Genomic DNA, 18,282 nt, shown 5'->3' on the forward strand with positions numbered 1-18,282 from the left:
GGGCTACTTTTCACTGTGGTGCATAGGCTTCTTATTGCAGTGGCTTCTCTTGTTGTGGAGCACGGGCTCTAGGTGTGCAGGCTTCAATAGCTGTGGTGCATGGGCTTAGCTGCTCTGTGGCATGTGGGGTCATCCCGGACCAGGGCTCGAACACGTGTCCCCTGAATTGGCAGGTGGATTCTTAACCACTGTGCCACGAGGGAAGTCCTGATACTACTCAATTCTATATAGTTTATTTTGTAGGAGGATTACACTGCAATATAAAGGGTTTATGCAACAAATTTTCTTCTCTGGCTCCTGAAATTGGTTCTGGAAAGAATCTGGCTGCATTGTAGTAGGCAAAATTGCACACCCTCACCCACACTTTCTGGTGATGTGCCATTTTCTAAATGTGTCCTGCCTGTTCCAAAATGAATATCAATAGCTGGAAGCAGTTGGAGAATGTTAATTTAGCTCTTGTGTTAACAAGGGGCACTCAGTTTCCTAGGTTGTGTCCTATTCCTGTGTGGGTTTTCCAAATGATTTCTGTTCTTTCTTTTTCTTTTCCCTTCTTTTTTTTTAACACAATATTCAGCACTAATATATCCAGACCCGATGCTGCACTGGTTGGCATTGATATCAACCTTTATCTTGAAGCCTGATATAAAATTTGATCTGTAGAGAGTCGGCAGACATGGTCAGTTCTCAGGCTGCAGTTTTAATCATCTGGTTCAAGATATTTTTCACTAATAAATTCTTTGTTAAAAATCTAGTCCTCTTCCAAAATTTCTATGTTTAACCTTCAGGGTTTGGGTATAGATTACTTGGGTGGGTCGTTTTTAAAGTCAATCGTCAAAAAGACACATGCACCCCAATGTTCATTGCAGCACTATTTACAAAAGCCAGGACATGGAAGCAACCTAAATGTTCATCAACAGAGGAATAGATAAAGAAGAGGTGGTATATATACACAATGGAATATTACTCAGCCATAAAAAGGAACGAAATTGGGTCATTTGTAGGGATGTGAATGGAAGTAGAGACTGTCATACAGAGTGAAGTAAGTCAGAAAGAGAAAAACAAATATCGCATATTAACGCATATTTGTGGAATCTAGAAAAGTGTTATAGATGATCTTATTTGCAAACCAGAAATAGAGACACAGGTGTAGAGAACAAATGTATGGACACCAAGCGGGGAAGGGGGGCATGGGGTGAATTGGGAGATGGGGATTGACATATATACACTGTTGGTACTATGTATAAAATAGATAACTAATGAGAAACTACTGCATAGCACAGGGAACTCTACTCAGTGCTCTGTGGTGACCTAAATGGGAAGGAGATCCAAAAAAGAGGGGATATATGTATACGTATAGGTGATTCACTTTGCTGTACAGTAGAAACGAATACAACATTGTAAAGCAACTATACTCCAATAAAAATTAATTTAAAAAAAAAACAACCAAATAAAGTAAATGTTCATCTTAAACAGTGGTTTCTGAACTGTTTTGATTTTGCACCCTGATCAGTAAAAATTTTATAAATGGCATACACTTACCACTGTGAAGCACATATTATATAAACTAATTTATGCTTGTTTCTATTTTGTATATTATATAACAGACAAAAGCTAGAATTCAGAAGGATTTTTTAAAAAATATATAAGTTCTAATATTTTCTTCTTGAGCCCAATGTACCCCCCACTTTGGAGACCACTGATTTAGAAAGCAGAAGATTATTCATTGCACCCACATGGCTCCTTTTGAGCCATAGTACTAATCTCAGTATGATATTTTTGAAGGATGTGATTTTTAGTAAACTTCAGAATGAGTGTAACTTGAATACAACTTCTGGTTATAGTCGATTGCTATCAGTTCTCTTTTAAGGGAATATGGTTACCAGTTTATGAAGACAAGATCTTAAAATTTTACTATAGAATATGTAAGACATACAAAAAGTATAACATATAATATGACCAAGGCCCATATTTTTATCGAGTACCTTGAAAAATAAAACATTACCTTCTTCCTGCAGAGGGATCCACTCTTTTGAATTTATTGTTTCTTATTCCCATGCAACTGTAGACCTATGTTTGGGTTCCAAATAATGAGTTATTGTTTTGCATGTTTTAAATTTTATACAGTACATACTTATAATATGTAACATGTATTTCTCTACAACTCCCCCCATACATGTTGATTGTGGGTAACCAGTTCATTCATTCCCACAGGTGTATAATTTTTTTTGTGTGTGGGGGGGTATGTGGGCCTCTCACTGTTGTGGCCTCTCCCGTTGCGGAGCACAGGCTCCGGACGCGCAGGCTCAGTGGCCATGGCTCACGGGCCCAGACGCTCCGCGGCATGCGGGATCCTCCTGGACTGGGGCACGAACCCGCGTCCCCTGCATCAGCAGGCGGACTCTCAACCACTGCGCCACCAAGGAAGCCCAGGTGTATAATATTTTAAAGTTTGAAAATGCCACAGTTTATCTATTCTTCTATAAATGACATTTAGTTTGTTTCCTTTTTTTTTCTTATTACAAATAATCCTGGTAGGGATTTTTTAAATGAAAATCTATTAGGATTGTCCTAGGATGTACCTAGGAGTGGAATTGCCATGTTGCAGGATATGCACCTCTTCATATTTATGATACTCCCCACCAGAGTATATGGGAATTCCCCTTGTTCCTCATCCTATTAACACTTAGTATCATTAGACTATTTAATTTGCCAGTTTGATGGATGTGAAATAATATTTATCTTTTCACAATATGTTTATTGGCTATTTAGGTTTTATTTTTGTAAATTGTTTTACTTTATGCATTTTGTCCAGTTTTCTCTTTTTTTTCTTACCGAGTTTTCTCTGCTGGTCTCACATTTATACACATACACACGCACACACAGAGTCATTCAGTGACCTTCAGTAGAAAATAAAAGTTCTTTGTTTTTCCTCTCACATCTGGCCCTGGTTTGGTATCAAATCAGACCCCTCCCCTTTAAAAAAGTCATTGCTTCTTCTATATGGTAACATTACAGTGCAAGTAAGCTATCATTAGTTTGCTAAAAGACAGTTTATTTTATTTATTAAAAAAATTTTTTATTGGAGTATAGTTTACAGTGTTGTGTTAGTTTCAGGTGTACAGCAAAGTGAATCAGTTCTACATACATATTACATATATATATATATATATATATATATATATATACACACACACATACACACACACACACACTCTACACTCTTTTGTAGATTCTTTTCCCATATAGGCCATTACAGAGTATTGAGTAGAGTTCCCTGTGCTATACAGTATTAATTATCTATTTTATATATAGTAGTGTGTATATGTCAATTCCAGTCTCCCAATTTATCCCTCCCCCCCCCTTACCCCCTGGTAACCGTAAGTTTGTTTTCTACATCTGTGACTCTTTCTGTTTTGCAGATAAGTTCACTTGTACCCTTTTTTTAGATTCCACATATAAGTGATATCATATGATATTTGTAAAAGACATTTTAGACAACCTAAAGACTGTCTAGGGAGATGAGGCAGATAAATTTTGGAAAACTCAACAATCCAGGCTTTCTGTGATTCTCTTTTGAACACCTGCAGGCTTGGTTTGGACATGTGTGTATTGATTTGTGCATATCATCCTGCCGCTTGTTTCTTTCCTCCCCAAGTCCAGTTCCCAGTGTTACAGATCTTGCCTTCCTGAGAGTTACTTTGAAAAAAAGACCTTACATCTTCATACATTTTGCAAGTCTGTAGCTGTAGAAGTGGAGCCCTTCAGAACAAGCAGTGAAGAAGTGGAATAGCTTCAAGTAGTACTACTCTAAGTGTGGTCTGCAGCTGGGCAGCTTCTCCATCACTTGGTGATTTATTAGAAATGCAGGTTCTGCTACTGGGCATATACCCTGAGAAAACCATAATTCAAAAAGAGTCATGTACCAAAATGTTCATTGCAACTCTATTTACAATAGCCAGGACATGGAAGCAACCTAAGCGTCCATCATCAGATGAATGTATAAAGAAGATGTGGCACATATATACAATGGAATATTACTCAGCCATAAAAAGAAATGAAATTGAGTTATTTGTAGTGAGGTGGATGGACCTAGAGTCTGTCATACAGAGTGAAGTAAGTCAGAAAGAGAAAGACAAACACCGTATGCTAACACATATATATGGAATCTAAGGGAAAAAATGCCATGAAGAACCTAGGGGCAAGACGGGAATAAAGACACAGACCTGCTAGAGAATGGACTTGAGGATATGGGGAGGGGGAAGGGTAAGCTGTGACAAAGTGAGAGAGTGGCATGGACATATATACACTACCAAATGTAAAATAGATAGCTAGTGGGAAGCAGCCGCATAGCACAGGGAGATCAGCTCGGTGCTGTGTGACCACCTAGAGGGGTGGGATAGGGAGGGTGGGAGGGAGGGAGACGAAAGAGGGAAGAGATATGGGAACATATGTATATGTATAACTGATTCACTTTGTTATAAAGCAGAAACTAACACACCATTGTAAAACAATTATACTCCAATAAAGATGTAAAAAAAAAAAAAGAAAAAGAAATGCAGGTTCTGGCTCCACTCAGGTCCTATTGAATCAGACGCTGTGTTTTGACAAGTGAAGTTTGAGAAGTTTTGCTTGCAAAAACAGAGTCCTGGTCAAGGTTGACCTGCCTCAGAAGGGACCCCTCCTCCCCCAGTCTTTCTTCAAAGTAACTGAAGCCCCGGGGTGGATAGGTGTTGACAAAGCAGTACATACGCTGTACAACTTGAGGCCCTACCAGTGAGGTTCATTTTAGTTCATTTACTTAATCCAAACATACTTCTTTAAAGAAACAACTAGGAGAATGAAGGGGTTACTAGTCATTTGAATGTTGATAATTATTAGACTTTGTTGCTATCTGCTATTTTATAAGGAAATGGAAGTTTTTTAGCAAGAGGAGAGAAGGGGATAGGCTAGGCCTGGATTGGAGGGGATGGTAAGGGGAAGTCTAGGGGAGCATGAAATGTATTTAGTAAGAAGAGGAAATAGGAGGTGGGATAAAGGGAGCATCAAGGATTTTGCTCAGAAATGGGAATGACCTTACCCTTTCTTGCTTCTATGTTGCAATAATTTGTATTGCCAAGACCCAGCATTATTATTTTTAATTTTTCAAGTTTAACCCAGAAGGTTAATTACCATTTCTGACATTGTTTCTAATCATCAGTTTTCTATTGAGAAGCCTTATTGGCATACAGCAGACTGGAGTTATACACACAGCAGCCATTCCTGCACTTAGAGCCCATAGCGCCTAGGAAAAGAGTCAGATTTTGAAACCAAAATTATAACAAGCATAGGAAGTGCAGTAATACAAGTATTGAACTGAGCTTTAGTATCTTCCTATCTCACAGGATTACTGTGAGTATTTAATGGGATCTGCAAAAAGGCACAGAGGAAGGTCTCAATAAACAGTAGCTCTTCCCCTTCTCTCCCCGCCACATCCCACATCCCTCCTTCCCTTTCATCTCATCCCAGGCAGTTTGATTCCAGAGTCTGTAGAGGTTAGTACTAAGGATAGTAGTTGTGGTAGGAGTATAATAGGGTGCAGAAATAAGGAGGAGGTGATTTTTGACGGGAAGAGACGTTTGGGGCTCCAAGTGAATGGCTTCAAGAATACTTAACGCATAGTTTTTCTGAATGTTGAGCATGAGAATCACCTTCATTTAAATTCCAATAATTTGCAACTAGCTGAAGACAAAGGCTAAGGTGAAATTTATCCTAAACCATTTCCTTGGGAACCCCTGATGTGGGCTTTATGAGGCCAAGCAGGCTTTATGAGGGCAAGCTGGCATCAGCTGTTATTTGTTGTGTCCCAGCAGGAGGCTCAGGGTTACCAGCTGACACACTAGTGTGCTATGCTCAGTACCAGTATGAGTGCTAGTCTAACCAGTCTGAAAACCAAGAGATGTGGGGTTATCATAGATCAGAAAGAAGTTAAAGATCAGAAAAACAAGAAGTTGAGCAAAATTGGAAAGAATATTCCTAAAATACATCTTTATCACTCTCTTCGCAAAACTTCACTAGCTCCCCCTGCCTCTAGCTTTCCAGGTCTCCGTATGCAGCCCCACAGTCCATTTCTGGCTCATGTTACTCTTTTTTTTTTTTGCGGTACGCGGGCCTCTCACTGTTGTGGCCTCTCCCGTTGCGGAGCACAGGCTCCGGACGCGCAGGCCCAGCGGCCATGGCTCACGGGCCCAGCTGCTCCGTGGCATGTGGGATCTTCCCGGACCAGGGCACGAACCCGTGTCCCCTGCATCGGCAGGCGGACTCTCAACTACTGAGCCACCAGGGAAGCCCTCACCTTACTCTTTTACCTCACTTCCTCTGTCCATTCAGTAATCCCACCAGGGATGACTTTCCACTCCCTCCAGCTGACCAAAATCATAACCATCGATTACGTTCTGCTTCAAATCCCACTTTCCTTTCCTCTCTGAGCTCTTCCTGACAGTTTCAAATGATTTGGATACCTGTTCATCCCTCTTGCCAGCTTCAAAAGTATTTTGTACACCAGCTTCTCCCTGCATTGCTTGTGGCTTGTCCTTTTGAATCCTCAGGTTCCCTGAGGGCTGAGGATCTTATAACTTTCTGTTTTTACCAGTTCTTTGTTTCTTGCAAGTGATGGTTTCTTAATGTAAAAGGTAACCTTTGCTAGCTAAACTCCTACCATCTAAACCCAGGAGCAGAATGGTTTTGGGTAACTTTTTGGAGAGGGGAATATTTGGAGGAAAATCACAGGGGTGTAAATATTTTCCTCTTGGTTATCTCAGGCTTCCAACTTGAGGTCTCTGGAGGTTGGGACGAGATGCACGCAGTCAGCTCCCGAGCCAACGAGAGCCAGCTCCATCCAGCACACAACTTAAATCCCCGATTTCCCAACTCATTATCCAAATTTCAGGAGCCAAATATTAGCAGATTTGAATAACATGCTTTCTCTCACTGTTCAGCTTATGGATGGGGTGGGGGAGTCATTTGTTCTTGTTCACTGGATTCTTCTAGTATGTAGGTGTGGTGAAGAGAATTCTTAGCCTTTAGACTAATTTTCTAGTTTCTAAAAAATATTTTTACAGGCGTCTATGTTAGAGAGCCAATTAAGAGGTTATGGGATTGGATCTGAGCAAAATTTTTAGCTGTTTATTTGGACAGCCTGTGAAAGCAATTCTTTGAAGAACTATGTGCAGCAGATGTTCAATAAATATTGGCCAGATGATTGATCTAAGGAAGGAGCCAAAGAAAGAGGAATAATTCCTTTGTATATCCAGTGGGATTGCACAAGGCTAAAATAATATAAAGCAAGAAATTGTGAAGCTTCATTTTTATTTAATGTCCTCTTGGATCAGTGGTCAACCAAGGATTGCCTGACACAGGAAACGTGAGTTTGTTTGAGCTTAATATAAGTATAGGTATTTGCAGAGAAAGTGTTCTAATCTTTACCATGGACAAAGTAAAAGATAAGGCAGGTTCTCTAAAGTAAAATTAGGTTTAAAAGCAGAAGAAGAAATAGTGAATTTAAGAGCACCTTAAAAATCATGATATAGGTTGAACCCATGTTGTCCTGGGCACATGGTTGTTTTTTAATCTCTCCTTATTTTGGAAGAATAAAGGCACCAAATCCAGCATTATTTTGACTGTGAATTTGAACTTGAATTCCTAATTAAAGCTAATTACTGCTTCACAGATAACCTAGATAAGAAAGTTAAAGCTTGTTGCCTTTAATAAATACTGCTGAATTTGGAAGAAGACTAGATTAGCCAAAATCTTATTTTATAACTTGAGATTCTAAAAGGCAGTAGAAAATCAGCCCCTTAGCATTTCCCAAAATATTCCAATCCATCTGCTTAAAAAAAATTACTGCCACATACTTTAATTTGTTAATTTGTTCACCCTTAAAGCTGTGAACTCTTTCACTCTCCACTGAGGTGTATATAGAACCACCTCTGCAGGAGGGTGTTAGGATTACACGCAAATACGCAAATACGTGCATTACCATCCCCTCCTTTAAGCAAAGTTTTAGAAATGTGTAATCTTATCTTATTTGGAGGTTTCTCATCCTCTTGCCTAACTTGCACATAAACAATTGTCATGGCACTAATCTTTTGCCCTCCTAGAATTGTTATGGGTTTGAACAAGGCCAATGAGATTATTACAGACTGTTTGCCTCTTGTTTGTAAAATCTTGGGAATAATACTTCAGGTTTTCCTTTGACTTTTCCTCTTTCTTTATTGTTTGGTAGGATTGCATATCTGAGCTTAGTCGTCAGTAAGCTGTCATTTGATATCTCGAAAGGAAATAGGGTCTGCTTTAGTTTTGGCGGAGCCTTCATGGTTATTTAAACCAAACACAACACACCAAAAACACTGATGATACTTAGGCTGTAATTCTAACTCCCAACAATACTACTTTGCCCTGGATCTACACTAAAATTTTTTTCCCTCCTACATAACGTATGCAGTTTTTCAGTTGGGAATTCTGAAGTATGTTTAAAAGCATTAAAATGAGAGTTAAAAATGAGGCAATAACAGCTGGTGATAACGTGGCAGCATATGCTTTCTTGGGTGCCATTTTCTTAATGTTTCATGTTGAAAGATCCAGAATGAAATTGGAAGCAACAGAGATGATAAGGGCCCCTAGAGTGTGTGGCAATTTTAATGTATCCCTCTTCTGAAGTACTGGTAAAAGAGATTCTGAAAAGAAAAAAAAAGAAAAAGGAAGCCAGGGAGGAAGGAAGAAAGGAAGGGAGGGAGGAAGGAAGAGAGGGAGGGAGGAAGGGAGGGAGGAAGGGAGGGAGGAAGGAAGGAAGGAGATTTCAAGATAAAATAAAAGGACCTGACTTCTCATAGGTAGAGGAGGGAGGTTGGGGAAGTAGCTTAAAATAGTACTTACTCTCAGTTCCTTTACATGAAACTTCCAGCACAGTTTGATTTTATTTCTTGGGTCAAAATGAAGTGCAGGTAATGAATGTTGCTAGTTGGTTCAGTTGCCTCTGTGGATTTTCGGGGGAGGAGGGTCACTGGACAAGTACTACTTCCTGGTTGTAGTAGTGTAAGATGAATGTCTCATGGTGAGGAAGACTGTTGCAAAGAACCGTTTTGTCTAATAGAATTCAAAGAACAAAGAGATCAGGTAGTTCAGTTAAGTCACCTTGGAAATGGTTTCACTTTATAATATAAAATAGAACCTTATATAAGCAAGTTTAAAACAATGGTAAACAATATTAGCTATTTCTCTACAATTATTACTGTTATAGTCATAAGGTAGACTGATGCCAGTCTATATTAGTATTCTGGAGAAGCCCAGCCTCATAGTTTTGAGCTTTCATTTCTATTAAAATTCCTACTTTGCAGTTGCAATTTCTTTTTTTTTGGCAGGCTGGTGTGGGGGGGAGGGGTGTACTGCCTGACTTGCATGATGAATCTACTTTGGATTCATTTCAGTCTATTCCCAAACATTCCAGGCACTAAGGCATCGCTCTTATTTTTCAGGGAACTCATCTCTCACTCAGTAAGCCATGCTAACAATTACAATTGATAGAACACATACCTTTTACAATAATCACTGCTGCTTTTCTTATGTTCCAATCTCACAAAAGAGGCGAGACACCCCTTCTGCACCCACAGGGCTATTGGTGCTATCGCTGGTGATGACCAGGGAAGACAGAATTGGGTTATTACATACCCCCATGACTAATTGCTACTTTGTGACTATAGAACTTCCAAGTTAAACTTCTACCAGGACTCAGAAGCCTTGGCATTAGTACAACTGGAGAATGGGAGAATTTGCAATTTCTTCCCTGTTGGTGTGAATGGGGGACCTCTCTCTCTTGTTTGGAAGTCTCGCGGGAACAGGGGATAGAGAGCCGGTGAGGGCTGCTTTCCCTCATCTGCTGCTCATACCCGTTCGTTTCATCTGCTGGGCCACTCCCTTCAGGCTTTCCCTCACATTTTATTTCCTAGTCTTTCCATTCGTTCACCCATGGGTCTTCTTAGATTGTACATTTCTAATGCTGTTGAGATAAAGAGTATAGTAGTTTTGACCTGACTTATTTTCAGTAATGCTCAGGATTGTTAAGCATGATGAAAGACCATTTCATTTTGTTCAGTGCCTTTTTTGTGTGTGTGTGGTGGTGGTGGAGATGTATAAGTTTATCACTTAATAAAAAATTTAGTACCATTTATTTTATAAATAAATAACCTTAAAGGAAGACCTATTTATAAAAAAGGAACCTGTTTTGGGTATATTTCTGGGATGTAGTGATTATCTTAAGTTTTAAGATTCTATTCAGCTAAGACCTGATTAAAGCATAGCCAGGAATTGGCCATCTGGAAAGCACTGTTAATGGATCCAGAAATGTTACTGTCATTTTGAATCATATAATAGAAATTGCACTGAAGAAAAATATGGTGGGTTGAGTAGAATGCAAAGTTTATGAAAAAGTCTGGTTTTCCTAATTCTGTTCTTTCTTTGGGCCAATTTATTTTTCATGTCATTTCTAATTATCAATAATTCCTCTATCATTTATGTGCAGAATTTATCATTTAATTTCTGTAGTCCTGTGCTGTTGTTTAATGTTGTCTCCCCAGATGGCTTGTAAGCTTCTAGAGAATATGAACCAAGTCTTTTTTTTTTTTTTTTTCTGTATATTCTACAGTGCCTAACATGGTGTTCTGGACATAAAATAAACACTCAGTGAACACCTAGTACTTAGTCATCTGGATATATGTTTATTAGGTCAACGTGTTATTCTTGTCCTCTTCATCATCTGGTTTCATAATTTTCACTCTGGAGCTTTAAAAATCTTGTATTATTTATTTCAGTACCTAGCAATATAAGTCACAGATTTTCATCCATTGGTAGTGGGGTGAAGTATAACAGATATTCCTAGCATTAAAAGACCTTTTTTACTGCAGAAATTGGGTAACTCAGGTATATAATATAAGAGAACTGGTAGAGGGCATAAAAAAGGGAAACAGTTCCTAGTATGCTAAGGCTTTAAAGAATTGTGGGTACTATCCCTTTTGATTCTTTGGGTCAAATACCATATGCTTTATTGATAAACACTTTGGCATATTCTGGCATGTTTCTTAAGTATAGACTGCTTCTATACTTGGCCTTTTCAGGTTTTTTGGTAGTAGTGCTTATTAAAAGTTTGTTGTGAGGGAAAGGTAAACAGAAGTGGCAGACATGGTTATTCTGATTTATAAATGAGTCACAGACATACATTTATAGATATAGGAGATGTCTTGGAAAATATAGTCCCCCTCTTTCATTTTTTTTTTTTTTTTTTTTTTTTGCGGTATGCGGGCCTCTCACTGTTGTGGCCTCCCCCGTTGCGGAGCACAGGCTCCGGACGCGCAGGCTCAGCGGCCATGGCTCACGGGCCCAGCCGCTCCGCGGCATATGGGATCCTCCCAGACCGGGGCACGAACCCGTATCCCCTGCATCGGCAGGCGGACTCTCAACCACTTGCGCCACCAGGGAGGCCCCCCCTCTTTCATTTTTATAGGTGAAAAAAAAATCAAGGACCAGTGTGATTAAGTGACTTAGATAAGGTTACAGTTAGTAGAAGTCAGCATAGGACAGAGTAGGTTGAGATAATCAATTTATATTATTTCTGATTCTCCAGCCCAGTTTATAGAGGATTAATCTGGAGATAGATACCTGAGGAACTCACATATTCTTAAAAGGTATAATTTTTTTTAAAAAGAAAGTTTCAAAAGATCTTTTCATATGCTAATATATTGAACTGCTCTGCAAGGGACCTCAAATAGAACATAGTTGAGAGGTGGAAATACCATGCATTGGGGCATGTAGTTGAGAAATCTGGGTCCTAATCCAGGTCTATTAATTACAAACTGTATGACCTTGGACCAAAAATCATACAGCACTCAGAAAATCTGTTGGTGTTATTTAAAAATGAAAGAATTAGGTGAGGTTCTCTCTGAGAGCCCTTTTAGTTCTAAAATTCTTTGTAAAAATGAAGCAATGGTAAACACTTGGAACTTGACATGATCAAAGCTTTATGAAATGAAAGTAGAGACAGACATATCTAGTTTGTGACCAAAGGTGTCAGCAGCAGAAAAGTCCAAATGTGTTAGACTTTCTTTCCTTTTTTTTTTAAAATAGATCTTTATTTGGGTATAATTGCTTCACAATACCGTGTTAGTTTCTGTTGCACAGCGAAGCGAATCAGCCATATGCATACGCATGTCCCCATATCCCCTCCCTCTTGAGCCTCCCTCCCACCCTCCCTATCCCACCCCTCTAGGTCATCGCAGAGCACCGAGCCGATCTCCCCGTGCTATGTTGCTGCTTCCCACCAGCCAACTGTTTTACATTCGGTAGTGTATATATGTCGGTGCTACTCTCACTTCGCCCCAGCTTCCCCCTCCCACCCCAAGTCCTCAAGTCCATTCTCTATGTCAGCCTCTTTATTCCTGCCCTGCAACTAGGTTCATCAGTACGATTGAAGCTTTTCAAATGATTCCTATTTCTTAGGCTTAATTTGGATCTCTCTTCTTGCTTGGACCTTGTTGCAGGAATAGGAATACTGTGAATAGATACAAATGAACCAATAAACTTATTATTTAGAAATCTTTTGGCTCTTCCACATGAATAGTCCATATACACGGTAGGTGTGTTGTTGTGTTAAAGAATAAAGAAAACTTAGGTTGTTTAAATTTGAAGCATCTTTTATTGAAAAGCACTGTAACTGATCCATAGGCTTAGTTTTGTTGAATTAGTGTATTTTGCCTGATAAACTTCCCTTATTTTACATTCTGTGGAAAAGTAAATCCAGTGTTTCTTAGCTATCCTCACTCTTATTCAAGTTAAGTGTCCCAGGAGGGTAAATAGGAAGGTCATCCGGTCATACTTAAGTGTCATTTTACCTTGTCCTGTACCCTGGGATATGATTACTCTTAACTTGCTGATTGTCGTGATCTCGAGTAATCAATCTTTCACCAGTCCAGGCTCCGAGTGTGTCTGCAGTGCCTGTGGCCCTGATATTTCCTCATCTTTCCTCACAGGACAGCTAGTCAGTCATGACTCCCAAAGAACCATTTGCAATCTGGTTACAGGGTGCTTTGGAAAGACTCTGTGCCAAAGGCAATGTGAAGCCAGTGGGGTGGCAGTATTTTCCTTGTTGGCTAAAGGAGATAATGACTATAGTCATTAGACTATATTAGACTATAGCTTAGACTATAGTCTAAGCTCATAGCATAGGGTTTGGCACATTTTAAGTGCTCAGTAAATATGTTTTTATTCTGTTTCGTAATCGTGCTTCTAGGTTTGTAGCTCTCAGGCAATCAGCAGGCAGGCCTGTATGTTTGGTTAAGACCTGGGGAAGATCCTCCAGAGTATTTGATTTAGTGTAGAATTTTAGTACAGTGGCTCTTCTATTGCTTAACTTAAGAAAAGGGAGCTAACGTGTTCTGTGACTTTAGTATCCCTAAATTGGGGATTAGCAATTAGGGGCTTAATTTGTACTGAAGGCTTTGATATCTAGAAATAATTCAGGCTCCTTCTCAAAATGTGGGAGTATGTGTGAATTGTGAGAAATGGAGTCTCTCTTTTGAAAGTTATATTCTGTTTTAGGATGATAAAACAGTAGGAGTCAAAAATACTAGGTCCAAATGCAGCTGTTTAAAGTTAAAAGGCTCAACATTTTTGGTTACAAATGGTGGTTTAAATTTTTTCTGTTATTTATATAATATATTTCTTTAAAAAAAATAATTGATGTGGGGTCATTGGGCAAACTACGTTATTGTCTTTTGAATTTCCTTTGCTTCTATAATTTGAGTAATATAACAGTTTTTTATTTTATACTTCATATTTCTAGTGTTAAATGTTACTCTATGGTCTTTGTTAAAGGTGTATTCAAATTGAGTTAATAAAGATTTTTTTAAATATCAAAGAAGACTTTTTTCCCCCAAAAATGCCACAATTAAATGCCACAATTTAGAAACAATGCAGAATTTATATTTAAAGGATATTTTATAAGATCCTGTATTTAAAAAGTTGTCTGTACCATCACTTTTTTATAATTTTGAATTTTGGAATACTTTAAAAATGCTTTTGTTACCATAAAGTCATGTATGATGTAAGGTTTTATACACACACACACACACACACACACGCATATAACCACAACTCTTATTTAACTTTGCTTTAGAACTTCTAACCAAAGCAATTATTCCAGAAAAATAAAAGAGGAAGATAACAAAAATCACCTTACTTGTAAATGATGTGATTGACTACTTAAAAAAAAGAGGCCAAGAAAGTGAAAATAGTTTATTAAAGTTAAATAAAAGGGTCTATCTTTAATCCCAGCAAGAATCAAATAAATGCAAATTAAACAAAAATGAGCTTTGTTTTTATTTTCAGATGGGCACTACTAATAGAATGAGTGAATATTGAGTCCTTATTGTACGTCAGGTGTTGTAGTAACTCATTTAATCCTTAAAAATAACCCTTTATGTAGGTATAATGATACAATCTGTGTTTCACAGAAATCTGCGGAAACACTGAGTAACTTTCCACGGGTCATAGGGCTAGTCCATGGCAAAGCTAGGATTTGAACCCAGCTATAGAATTCTACTTCTGGAACCCATTCCCTTACTCACTGAACTGCCTGCAAAGGTTAACAACGTTTAGTGTTGGTGCAGGTATTGGGAAGAAAATAGCCATCTCACCTGCATTGCAGGTTTGAGGAATGTTTATTGAGCATTCTTTTGAAAAGCCATTCTGGTAGCACTCTTCAACACCTTAGGATCCAAAAATTCTACTTTTAAGACTATATCCTAAGGAAATAATCAGTTGAGTGTGCATTAATGAATGTGAGAGGGTGTGTTTAAAACATGGTTTATAGCAATAATGGAAATGACCATCTCGAGGGAGTTGTTTTGGAACATCATATGATAGAATGTTATATTGCTATTAAAAAGGATGATATAGTGCTATGTTTATTAATATGAATGTCCACATTACAGTTTGCATGAAAAGAGCAGGTTACAAAACAGCTTGTACTCTGTTGTATGATCTCATCTTATTTATACGTTTAAATAGCTGTACATGTATTTATAGACCAAAATTCAGTGGGCTGGCATCTCTGGGTGCTGGCATTTTGGATGATATTTATCTTCTTCTTTATCTTTTGTCATCTTTTTTGGAATTTTATAGTGGGCATGTGTTATTTTTATAATTGGAAAGAAGTCCTAAAAACGATTTCTTTCCCTTATTCCCTCAACTCTTATTTTTTTGTGATAAAATTAGGTTGGCAGGTTTTTCTTTGGTTTCATGCTTTCTGAATGTGAGGCAGTATTTTATGTGAGCTTTTCATGAAGCTCCATGTCAGTTAAAAAAATTTTTTTTAACATCTTTATTGTAGTATAACTGCTTTACAATGTTGTGTTAGTTTCTGCTGTAAAGAGAGAGGGGATATGGAGATATATGTATACATATAGCTGATTCACTTTGTTATACAATTTTGTTTTTGAAGTTTCAACTTCCACAGTTGTTTATTCCTTACCCTAAAGCAGCTCCAGAGGTCTAGATGTGCTGTCATTAGGTGGGGCTAATGAGCTCTGGATGCGCTCTAAACTGAAGAGCCCACCTAGTTGGCTTGAGCTTCCAGATTTAAACATGACTTTTTCATAACATAATTTATACAAAGATAAAACTCTGTTAAAATAACTAAATACAAGTTATCACTGAACATTAAAGCAGATGATATCTTAAAGCTGCATTTAAAGTCAACAAATGTCATTAATAATCAGGAATCTTTTGTCAAACAGTCAAAATTTTTCTTTCATGATCATATATGCAGATCCTGATTAGAATGTTCTTTTCTTCTTAAATCTTACTTTGATGTAAAAACGTCCCAAAGATTGTGCTCCACTGCATACCCCACACTGGGTTTGGACTCGGCTGGTAGTGCTGTGCTTCGGGGCAGTTTATTTTTTACTTAGACTTTGGGTATATGTACTTAAAACTAATTTAGTTGGCTGTACTCTTTCAAAGTCTTCTTTCGAAGTAATTCATTGACCAAGAGATTTTAGCATCACCCCAGCTGGATACCCTACAATTTTATGATGTAATAGAAAAAAGAATTCATAACTGGTTTCTTGCAGGGGGTCCCAAACCCTTTGTGATTAGGTGTTTTCAATCATGAGAGTCTTTTTTTCTTAAAGAGGAACGGAGTCTACCCTCTCCTCTCTTGTGTGAGTGGATTCATTTGTTTACATGGCTTCTGTAGGCAGAGGGAATACGTATAAAGGTCTTGCTGACTTCCCTAAGCATGCTACTTAGAGTAAAACTAATTACTGTTAAAAGCAAGTTTAGCAGAAAATAAGCTCATTTTTATTGGATGACACAATTTCATCATGGATTCTCACTGGTCTTTGTGGATGGGGCTTAGTTTTGTTTTTATACTTCCCGTCCTGGAATTGATTTACCGAAATCATAGGATTACATCATTGGATTGTGGCCCAATGGTAAGCCCTGCTCTGAAAATATACCAGGATGTGTTTATTGGCCCATGTTTTTTCCTTAGAGCTTTGGGGTCATCATTCATTTGGTCATACATAGACAAGAATTGTTTTCTGAAGAAGATCTTGCCCAGAAATGATCTCTGCACCAATCTCCATGCAGGAGAGGACTTCCCTGGTGATGCAGTGGTTAAGGATCCACCTGCCAATGCAGGGAACACGAATTCGAGCCCTGGTCCAGGAAGATCCCACATGCCGCAGAGCAACTAAGCCCATGCACCACAACTACTGAGCCTGCACTCTAGAGCCCGTGAGCCACGACTGCTGAGCCTGCATGCCGCAACTACTGAAGCCTGTGTCCCTAGAGCCTGAGCTCCTCAACAAGAGAAGCCACCGCAATGAGAAGCCTGTGCACCGCAACGAAGAGTAACCCCCGCTTGTTGCAACTAGAGAAAGCCCTTGCACAGCAACGAAGACCCAACGCAGCCATAACTAACTAACTAACTAACTAACTAACTAACTAAATCTTCATGCAGGAGAGGAGTGGCCTTTTATGCAGGTACATGTACTGGTCAGCTTCCTTCATGTTCACAAAAAGATAAGATCCTTCCCAGTGGTTTTGCCCTTAGTCACTTGTGTCATATATTCAAGGTCAGACTTCTGTTAGTGGACTTTATCTTGAACTTCCTGTTGCCAAATTCTTAAGAGAAACTTATTTATGAGAAGTTATATTCACAAAGAATTGTTTAAAAAATAAGAAGTCCAGCCATTGCTTTAAGATCTAAGATTTAAGTCTAAATTTGACCCTTGAGTTAAGCAGGAGTGTAGCTGCTAGACCAGCACTGTTCCAGTAGAAATATAATGTGTGCCACACATTCATTTTTCAGTAGCCACATTGAAAAAGGTAAAAAGAACAGGTGAGGTTAATTTTAATAATCTATTTTTATTTAACCCAATATATTTAAAACTTTATCATTTTAATGTGTAATCAGTAGAAAACTTGAGATATTTCCCTTTTTTGGTACTAAGTCTTTAAAATCTGGTGTATTTTATACTTATAGCATATCTGAATTTGGACCAGCCACATTTCAGATGCCCAGTAGCCATATGTGGCTGATAGCTTGTAGTGGACAGTACATTGTAGACCACTATAGAGCTATGTACAAATGTGCCCAAATTGGCACTATTTGTATTAAGCCAATAAGATGTCAAAAAAAAAGGTAATACAATTACAAATGTCATACTTGATGTAGATATAAGAATACAGGTTAATACTTCCTATATCATAAAGACTAATAAGCAGAAATCTCTTATTTTACTTAAAGTCATATAATTTTACTTAAAGTCAGGGCTTATCACCAGGAAACCATTTGTGTTTATCTTATAGACATGTGGATTAGGCCTGTGGTCCTTGTGAGTCTTTGATTGGGATGCTAGGAAGTTCAGAGACAAATCAATGGCCTATTTCTAGTATCTGAGCAGTGCTGAATGGCGAGAATTCTGAGCATAAACTTGACCCCTGGCTTGCTTCCCTTGGCTTTTCTTCACTGACTTCTTTCAGCTTGTTGCGTCTCATACTGCAATACGCCATGAAAAATTTTTTTGGAATAAGAATGGGGATGAATAAATAAGAGTTTTTGTTATTTAAGTTTTTATTGTTTAAGTAATTGTCGCTATAAATTTTATGGGAAATAGAATTAAATTTTAGAAAGACCAAAGTCTCTCAGTCGACTTTTGGTTCTTTTAAAATTAATAAAATAAATATTTAAAT

General features: G+C 38.2%; 1 protein-coding gene across 6 annotated transcripts in view; it reads left to right on the plus strand.

Moving 5' to 3' along the window:
- HECW2 (HECT, C2 and WW domain containing E3 ubiquitin protein ligase 2) overlaps positions 1-18,282 on the plus strand; it is a 404,779-nt gene that overhangs the window by 129,830 nt on the left and 256,667 nt on the right. The window contains exon 1 of one of the 6 annotated variants that reach the window (XM_060105715.1): positions 7,379-7,399. The exons of 4 other annotated variants lie outside the window; for them this stretch is intronic. The gene's annotated coding sequence lies outside the window, so the exon portion shown is untranslated. Of the gene's footprint in view, positions 1-7,378; positions 7,400-17,050; positions 17,071-18,282 lie in introns of those variants that run through there. One more of the 6 variants, XM_060105716.1, reaches the window with a different exon arrangement.

The sequence above is a fragment of the Mesoplodon densirostris genome, chromosome 8 (genome assembly GCF_025265405.1).
Source record: "Mesoplodon densirostris isolate mMesDen1 chromosome 8, mMesDen1 primary haplotype, whole genome shotgun sequence".
In the NCBI taxonomy this organism is placed as follows: Eukaryota; Metazoa; Chordata; class Mammalia; order Artiodactyla; family Ziphiidae; genus Mesoplodon; species Mesoplodon densirostris.